The sequence below is a fragment of the Eptatretus burgeri genome, chromosome 9 (assembly GCF_056783735.1).
Source record: "Eptatretus burgeri isolate ZD-2024b chromosome 9, Ebu_testis_v1, whole genome shotgun sequence".
Classification (NCBI taxonomy): domain Eukaryota; kingdom Metazoa; phylum Chordata; class Myxini; order Myxiniformes; family Myxinidae; genus Eptatretus; species Eptatretus burgeri.
In genome coordinates, this window is record NC_140969.1 from 8960169 (window position 1) to 8970316 (window position 10148).

Consider the following 10148-nt stretch of genomic DNA (forward strand, 5'->3'; position numbering starts at 1 on the left):
TAACCTGTGCATATTTCCCAGGAGTTATTTTTAAATGGCAACTTTTTGGAAAGTTTTTTTTTTCTGTCATGCAAAGTCCTTCCTTAGCACATCTGAGCTCCTGGCCACACACGAAGCTTTCGTCCACAACCTGATGGAGTACTGCTCTCTCCTCTTGGCTGGTGCTCCTGCCTCTCACCTTTCTTGGCTTCATGCTGTGGAAACCAAAGCATTTAGGATCATTGGTATCTCCCTCGATGAGGCTGAGTCTTTGGGTCTCACTCTTGCATCACAGGCAGGTCGGTGGTCTTTCTATCTTCTACCATCTCCTCTCCGGTCTCGCCCCCCTCTGCTCTGTCTGTGATATGTCCCCCCCCAATATTTCCGCAAGGCACTCAAGGTTCGCCAGCAACTCATCCTTCACTCTTTCATTCCTCTTTTTCCCCACCTTTGGAACAAACTCCCACACTTTCTTCAATCCCTTCCTTCCCTCCATGTCTTCAAAACAGCTGTTCACCACCACATCTTATCTTTCCCCATCCAAAACCAGGGTCTTTTCTACCCTTATTCATCCTCTCCAAACCCCCCTCCTTCAAATTCCCTGCTTTCATTCCTGAAAGTCCCTGTCGTGCAAGGACCTGAATGCCCCTGTAATGTCCATCTTGTATAACCCATGTTCCCATCCCCATCTCTCTCCCTTCCACAGATCTCCTAATGTCTCTGTTCCCCACTGTTTTATCCTTCTCTCTCCCACCCCTCTAGTCTCCTGCTTCCCTTGTTGTACGTTCTGTGTCAGCTCTCATACAAGCCTCGACAATGTGTATAAAAATAAATAAATAAATACTGGTTATGTGGATGAATTGTCAGACCATGTCCTAAGGAGCTCTTGCCGATGTTTACTCTTCACATTTCATTTCTAATGATCTCCATACTGTTTGCATTTCATCCACAACAGAAAGAAAACATCGGCAAGAGGTACTTTCCTTGTTGGACTATGCAACAACATAATGTTTTTGGAGGTGTTGGAGAGATGCCATGGTGACAAATAGTAGAGTGGTTCACCACCATTGTGTTATGTTTGTGTCTTTGAGCCCATATTAGGAAGTATCTAAGAGACTGATAAGTTCTGTAAGACTACTTCAGTGGCTCAACACAGCTACAAAGGCTACCTCTGCCACTTTTGCACAAAACACCCCCATGACAAACAGCAATATCTGTTATCATTCCGGCTGTACTGCCAGAATGCAACAAACTTTTACCAACCGACAAATCCAACTATTTTGAAAAAGTCTAAAGAGGAGTATGTATCCGGGGAAAAAAAACATGTCCACAAGAGCAAATTTTATCTTCATGATACAAGACCTTTCCATGGATTCGTTTCTGCCCCCACTCCACCCCAATTTCACTAAAACCATATTGCTAATGCTGGAGAGCAGTTTGTATGTTCAGCGTGAAGGTGATGACAAAAGCAGATCCTGATTTTAGATGTTACTTGTATATACAGTGCTAGTAATAGGTGGAACGTCAGCTGAGGCCCTCAGACGAATGAGCTGAAAAATGACCACTGAAAGTTCTGGTCAACACAAAGTTTAGGATAATATTTTTGTGCTCATTATCTTCTGTGTTGTCTGTTGTGCCACACCGGCATCAATCGTACCACACCACTGACACGCCACATATGAAAGACATTGTGCAGGCCTCATTTACTCGAGCTTGAGCTGAGAAAAGCTTTCAATGAAACAGAGGTCATTATGGCGTTTCTTCCCGGTAGATCATTTTCTGGAAAATTGTGGGAAATTGATTCAGGATTCCTGCCTTTTCCAGGTTTTTTCGGTTCCGGTTCGGAAAATTTGATCTCAAACCATGTGTAATGGCAAGTGGATGCGTGCTTGCACTTTTGCAGTGTTTTGTGCACCTCCTTTCCCAACACTAAGGAAAGATTCATAACCTTGTATTTATGGCCTTCAAAGCTATTCCACAACCCAGTTTACTAAATAGGAAATGTGTGCAATAGTCGTTTTCTGTAAGCATGGGTTGCAGAGTGTTTCACGTAGCAGGAATAAAGGGCCTCGACCACACATTTCACGCAGTATACATTTCTTATTCAGTCAACTTGGTTGTGGGATGGCTTTGAAGACCATAAAATGCAAATTGAAAATACAATAGTGGAGGTAATTTGACTTTCCTCTTGGAGCAACAAAGTGTAAATCCATCCCCTTTTCTTGTTGATTCATTTGTGAAATGCTTCGCCGAACAGTAAACACATGGTGAAGTCATAGGACCCCAATTATGTTATTGGACAATATTATCAGATACTTCATTGGATTCATTGTGGATGCTGTTGTTTATGTTTGCTGAACATGCATTACACTCCAAATCTTCATTGTTCTGCATCCTGTGCAAGTCTGTGTTGGAGTTGATCAGCCGTCTCCTTCTCCCACCTCATTCTTTTTCTTGCTGCATCCTGTGCAAGTCAATGATGTCGTTCATTAGTTGTTACATTCTGTTCCCTCATTCTTTTATTCATTTTGGAAATGGCAGTTCCAAACACAACACGTCGTGACGCGTCCTCCAGTTTAACGTCCCTTCGATTGATGCCTCGTCCTGCATGCCAAACACCAGGATGGTTGTTTATTGTCGAGTTGGGATTTCAACCCTGGCAAGTAGCTCAAAGCTGAATGTGCAATCCTTTAAGAGTCTAAACTATCCTGGTGATAACAAATGCAATGCAATTGATTATTTGAAATCATATTTTACTTTTACAATACTTAAGACGTGTGACATCATCCTGCTTCACAAATGAGCTTTATGCTTGTGTGACTGGGATCAAAGAGAACCTAAGACTTGCAACTTTTTATTGTGACTACGTTAAAAGAATAAAACATTTTATTGAGATGTCTGTTGAAAGAATACAGCTCAACTGGAAAAGTCCCTTGGAAAAAAATGGTGTGGGTGGTGTTTATGGGCACACCAGCTTTCTGTCCAGCGAAAACCGAAATTACTCTTTTGGACCCAAATTACTCCAACAGCAAATAGAAGCACATTTTTTTTTAATTAAAAATTTAAATATACTTATTTAAAGTGTACGAGTACATTGATACATATACTGTAAGCTGCTATCTCTCTCTCTCTCTCTCTCTCTCTCTCTCTCTCTCTCTCTCTCTCTCTCTCTCTCTCTCTCGCTCTCTCGCTCTCTCGCTCTCTCGCTCTCTCGCTCTCTCGCTCTCTCTCTATCTGTGTGTGCTCTGCTCTCTCTGCTCTCTCTGCTCTCTTCTCTCTTCTCTCTCTCTTCTGCTCGGCCACATCTTTTGAGTTACAAACTCTGGGTGCAAATACAACTTTGTGTGGGGTTTAACATCGGCTATGTGGCCACGGCCTCATGCGGGGGTGTGCGGGGAGGAGTGTAAATTCTAGATGTAAATTTTTACCATGTAGCACCACCTGATGGTGGTGACAGAGTGTATTACAATTTCCTGTTTTACCTGGGCAACGCTAAGGTTAAAGCGCTCTTCGCATGGGTAAATTTGTTTTCCTTCCTTTCCCCACCACCCCCTTTAATCAATGGGTTGTACTGTATTGGGAGATCAATGATTTCAGTTGATTGTCCACCTCTATGTTCTTTGACATGCCAGGCTTAGAGCATTAAGCACCGGTGCTTGTTTGGTGTGACATCCAGTACGCAGGTTCCTCCTAGGTCCAGTTGATGCCCGGTTTATATGTGGGGCCGTGCAATTGCTGACTGATCTGTGTTACCCAAATTCATCACTCTTTTGTGCTCATCCAGCCATGTGGAGGTTTCTCCCCATTTTTCCAACATATGCCTCTCCACAATCCTTGTACCCAGTGCTGTACACCACATCTGACTTGTCACTAACCGGTATTGCATCTTTCAGTTTGGTTAAAATACCGCGAAGAGTATGTTGCGGTTTGTGGGCTACTCCAATACGTGCAGCTTGCATTATTTTTGCAATTCTTTCCAAGAGATCGGGATAATAAGGTAACACACACCTTCCAATCAGCTTCTGTTTGTTGTTGGTTGTATTATGCCTTCTCAACCCTGGTACTAACCTCCTGTCATAGCCGTTGTTCTTTAAGATTTCATGTACCTGTTTTAGTTCCTTAGTTGCACCCTAATGGGATGACGACATTGTCCACACATGGAATGCTACACTGCCCTTGTAACACAAGGGATTACATGAGTGGAAGTCTTGCATTTTATTGGTGTCCGTTGGTTTCCTGTACACCAACGTTTCTAAAGTATCATTGCTTAGCCAGTGCACCTCAACATCCAAGAAGGCCAACTTACCATTTTTCCATTTCTCCATTTCCTTCATGAATTTGATACTACTATTCACCTGACCCACTTTTCAAGGTGATCGATTTTATCCAGGTGTGTAATGGCAAATGTATCGTCCACATACCTGAATCAAAAATGCGGTAACCAGCTCTCGTCCTGTTTGAACAAGTTACTTCGCAACTCGTCCATTACCACATTAGGCACTACTGCTGACACAAGTGAACCCATTGCCATTCCATAAATTTGTTTGTAGTGAACGGTATCATAAACAAATGTCACGCTATCCAGATATAACCTCAACATTATCTGCAGTTAACTGGCTGTTCGTATACACCGTTTTCCAATCCTCAAATTTGTCCAAACCCTCCCCCTTGACTCCCACTGCCAAGTCAACTTTTCCAGATTTAGAATAAAAAATGTTTAATCTGTTCTTGCGAATGGCAGTTTGGCTTCTGGGTATCTATCATTTCTTGGAGCATGGCTGTGCCACTGATGCTGTGCCCCTCTACCAGTGCAATGGTACCCATTTCGCCGACATCGGAAGGATAACAGGCTGAGTCGACCCCACCTTGTGTTAATTCAGCAGCCAATGTGGCTTGAACTCAGGACCCGAGGAACCCAAACCAGCCACCCTAACCACGAAGCCAACACCCGGCTTATGAAAAATTTTAATGACCAGAAATCGGTGCGAATCCAATGACTTGTGGCATTGCCTCATTCCGAGAACCAAAAGATGTGTGCATGCTTACACACGTGATCAGAAGTGGTTTGCTATAAATGGCCACGTGTGGTTAGCTGTGCCTCTTGGCTTGAGAAGGCTTGCGGACCGCAAGCACAATGTCACCTGAAGAGGACTCTCCTTCCTGTATGTTCAAACATAGGGGCAATTCCCCAGAACACTCACCTGGTAATGGCTGGATAAGATAACCAGGGAACCACTGGTAGGCATTGATGACCCACAAAATATGTAATGGAGAATAAAGTAAATACCTATGGATTGTGTTTTTTTAATGCCGTGAACAAACTTTGATGCATCACGGGTGATGAAGGTTATGGTCAAGTTTCATCAAAAATGTGTGTAGTTTCCGAGAGAAAAAAAAATCAAAAACGTATTTTGGGGGGCAACCCCCACCCTCTTACATTCCTCAGAGCCCGACTTTTCACATGTCATGAACAAACTTGTTGGTACACCATGGGTGATGAAGGTTATCGTCAAATTTCATCAGAATTGTGTGTGTCGTTTCTGAGAAAAAGGCAAATATCTCTTTGGGGGGGGGTTGTGGGGGGCAGTAAAGAATGCTGCTAGACGCCGAATGACACTAACAGAAAAAGGGCGTGGACTTTATATGGCTTCTTCAGTCCTTCACACAGACGTTGCCACTCTTCCCTGGCTTATTTTCCTGATTTGTGACAGAAGGCCTCCCCCAAACTAAGATCTTATACATGGACTCCATCTCCCAGCCCCCAACGAGGAATGATGTGGAGCAGAGAACAATGGTGCACTCAATCAGAGTTTCAGAAGAGACAATTCAGGGGTATTCCATCATCACATATGACCTTGCTGTTGCCCTGAATGCATACTCAATTCAAGCTTTGCAAACTCCAACTTTTGATGGACTCATCATTCTACGTGGAAACTTCCATCTTGAGCTGGCCTATTTTGGAGCAGTGGGCACCTTTCTGGCTGATTTGGGTGTTGAATACCTCCTCACTGAAGCAGGTGTCTTGGCTGAGGGATCACTTACTGGTTTCATGAAATTCTACAACAGATGTACCAGAATCCATCAAATTCTTGCTGCTGTGATGGAATGAGAGCTTTTCTCTCAGTACCTGGAATTGAAAGAGGACGAAGAAGAGCCCCTTGCCAAAGAAATGATGTCCGACTGTGATAGCACTATTGAGTACTGCCAAGATGTTGAGAATGTCTCATTCTTGGATCTCATGAAGCAATACGAGAGCTTCTTCCATGACATCATAGTTGGAAAATATGGTGGCACGGCAGCAAACTGGGCCATCTTTGTGTATCTCATCAACAGGGTCTCATCATGAACTGCAGCAGGCCGTGCGCACCAATGATGATGATGGATACATCGGTGTCCTCCCTAGTCTGATCGATGTCTTCTTTGCTTTGAACCACCCAAATTATGTAAGATGGGGTTCCCTCTTTCTCCATAAACTACGGCAGATAGACCCCAAAGCTCATGAGATTCTGAAAGCTGGTGCTATGTCCATTCGTCGCACAAATAAGTCCTATGCCAGAAGTCCAGTTGACTTGAGCTTGGAGCAAACTGTCAACAAGCATGCTGCATCTCCCATCAGAAACTCAGAAAGTGCTTTCAGGAGGTGGTCTATCACTCTCACCCAACATGGCATGGCCCTGTCAGAGCTCTCTGAACTGGTGGATCTTCAATCAGAGGAGGAACCAGCAGTCAGGTGAGGAAATGGAGAATTAGACATGACAATGCTGGCAATAATTCAGTCACCATCACCCTGAACCACACATGCAATCCATTCACCAATGATGCTCCTGATCCTGTCAATATATCATCAGGAAAGGCAGCAAATGCTGTGACCAAGAGATTTCTCCTTGGGTCATTGGAACATGGGAGCAAACTGCGACTCCAGTTTGAGGATGAATGTTCGGTTGATGGCTCATGCTTTCTGTAGCCAGTGGCAAGGACTAAGATGATTAACTTTGCTGCAGATAATGTAAAGCAGTCGAAGAAAGTGGTATGGAAGGTGATTGTGGCTGAGGGAGTCAGGGACGTCATTGGACGAATGTTAGCTGTCGCCGCCAAGATAAGTGATGCACTTGACCTAAACTACATTCTTTGCTATCCTGTGATGGACGTGCCTCTTTCTCGTGCCCAGAGTGAGGGGATTCCCCTTAAGACAGACAGGGCAGCTCTCACAAAAACAATTGAAAGCAGACAGGAAGCTGTTCTCACAAACTCGAGTCTGTGATGTCCTCATCCTCCATGAAACCGTGATGCAGTACAGCAAGTCCACATTTGCAACCATGGCTAGGGATCTTCTGGTTAAAGTTTGCTCATGTCACGGAGAACAAGTCCACCGAGAGGAGAAGGATAGAGGAGGGAAGGGAAGGCTAGAAGATGGAGGACAAGGATAGAGGAGGGAGGGGAAGGATAAAGAAGGGACAGAGGAGTGAGGGGAATGATAGAGGAGGGAGAGAGGAAGGGAAGTGAGGGAGGGCAAGGAGAGAAGATTGAGGGAAGGGGAGAGAGAGGAGGGAGGGGGAAGGTAAGAGGAAGTGGGGAGAGTAGCAAGGGGGTAGGGAGGAGAGTAGTGAGGGAGCAGGGGAGGATGGGGAGCTTCGAGGGGTGAGGAAGGGGAGCTAGGAATGTAGGAAGAGTGAGGAAAGGGGGGGTGAGGAGAGCGACCCCTCATCAAACTTCGCTATGCACTCCATGATGGGGGAGGGTGGGAGCGAGGGGATGAGGGAAAGAGGAGTGAGAGTGGGGAGGAGGTAATCATGAGGGGAGGGGTTCTCAACTTATGTTTGGTCATCGGACTTCTGGAGAAGTGGGGATTGGGGGGGGAGTTTAAGACAGCACGCCAAGATTGCCTGGAGATGTCCGTGGAGAGCAGAGGGGGTTTTGGAGGAGGAAAGCGTGAGGAGGGGAAGAAAAGGCAGTTTGAGGGGAGGGGAAGACTGGTGAAACGCACCGAAATGGCAACATTTTCTTTTTAACCGCCGGGTTCCATGTAAAACCGGGCGGGAGCATGAAAACCCATGCTATCTACTTGGTAAATTCAAAACTAAACAGTCAGTCCTTAGCAGTCCCCTTAACAAAGGAGTAACAGGGGGAGAGGGGTGGGAGAGTGAGAGAGGGTGGGAGAGGGAGAGGGGGGACAGGAGAGGAAGGATTCTGGCAGATTAACATCCAGTTTAATGTCCAGTTTAACATCCATCTGAGAGAGGCACACACATTGACGAATCACCTTGCCTGTGAAACACAGCGATGACAGTTTATAGCAGGGTCAGGATCGGGATTCAAACCCAGGTTCTAATCTTTTCTGAAGTCGCTGAACAGATTATTAGTTAGATTGAGCATGCATATCTCTTGGCTATCCCACCATGACGTGGTGATTCATTGATTTGTTATTGTAACAACTGAAAACATTTTTTATTCATTGTAATCATCTAATTACCCTCGCTGAAGGATTTGGAGATGGTATTTATTGCATTTGGGTACGTTTGTTACTTTGCAAAAAAAAATATTTTTGACAAGTATGTTGATCACCTCCGTTTGTTTATTAATTGCCAGAATCTTTCGGATTTCGGCAATTATGTTGGTCGGTTGTGTGTGTCATTCTGTGTGTATGTCTGTTTGTTTGTGTGTTTGTTTACCCTGTAGTAGCTACACCGTTTCAGTGATCATGACCAAACTGGGTACAGACGTCGGCCATGGTTCAACTTAGACACTTGTCGTTGTTGGTGAATCTAGGTCACACAAAGGTCAAGATCACTGAAAAGTCGAAATTCTTCTTTTCGCAATAACGTCCACAAAAATGGTCGTATCGACTTCAAGCCAAATCCAAAATGTGCATCTTCCAATACTGCATCCAACCATATGTCTCATTGGGGTGTCACACCAACACCCTTCTTAGCGGTTGGGGGTCGGATGTCAGGGGAGTCGGGTCAAAACTTTGAAATTGCGATAAAAACGCCATTTCAAGTCCGATTGACTTCCAAGTTATGACCATGACCAAACTAAGTGCTAAAACTCATCAAACAGTAGCACTATCGACTTATAAGAACCAAATTGATTTCCAGGTTTTTGGTTTTTTTCAGAGATCATGGAGATATGACAAAGTTATTCCGGCAATTCCTTGCTCAACGAGCAATTTTATTGGGTTGTCTCTGGACTACCCTTAGTCTCAGGTTTTCCGTATGTGTGTATGTCTGTTAGGTGGTCGCAAGACCACCGTTATTTTCAGGTCTTCCGTCTGTTTGTCTCTATGTAATGGACAGCTCTGGAGGCCAGAGGAGTCAACCGATTTTGATGAAACTTGACTGGTAGGTTCATACCAGGATCTCGTTGTAAGCTTTTGAGCACCGTTGCTATGGACACCACCGTTGCCGAGCAACGGGACTTTGAAATTTTTGAAAAAAATCCGAAAAATATTTATATTTTTTTTTTCGAAAATCAAAAATCGGCTTCCGCACTTTTATGCGCACTATAATCAACCTCTTTGTCAAAAAAATTCAGCCCGATCCGTCAAAAACTGTATGACTAGTATGCAATTATATTACCATATGCTTTCACCCCAATGTTCGCGTTGGGATTCCCTAAAGGCCCAGTCACACCTTGACGTTTTAGCCAGCGATGGCAACGTACTAAAATGTATGTAAAACGCTGTCTTACGTTGAACTTTTGATGTTTTTTTTTTAAAGATTCGGACGTATTCATAGCGACTTGGTCTTATGTATAACGCATTGGTAACGGACACAGAACGTTTCGTTGTGTTATAGATAACTTATACCAACGAATGCTGAACCTGTTGTCGGCCTACACAACCGATGCCCAACGATAGTCTAACTTAGGCATAGCGCGTTGCACGCATCGCCGACTATGTCGTGACGTAGCCTATTAAAAGGCTGACGCATAACGATTCGAATCATAACTGCCGTAGAAATGGAAGTGACAACATCACGGTCACACCTTGGCGATCTTGCCAGCGTATGCCGACCTAAGAAAAATGTGTCTAAAACGTTGGGGCACGTCAAATACGGTATGAGTAAGTTTGGTATACGTGAGTAGAACGCTAAAGTACGCTATCATACGTCGTAGTAAGTAGAGTACGTCAATAAATTTTAAACATGTTCAAAATTTTACGACGTACTCGG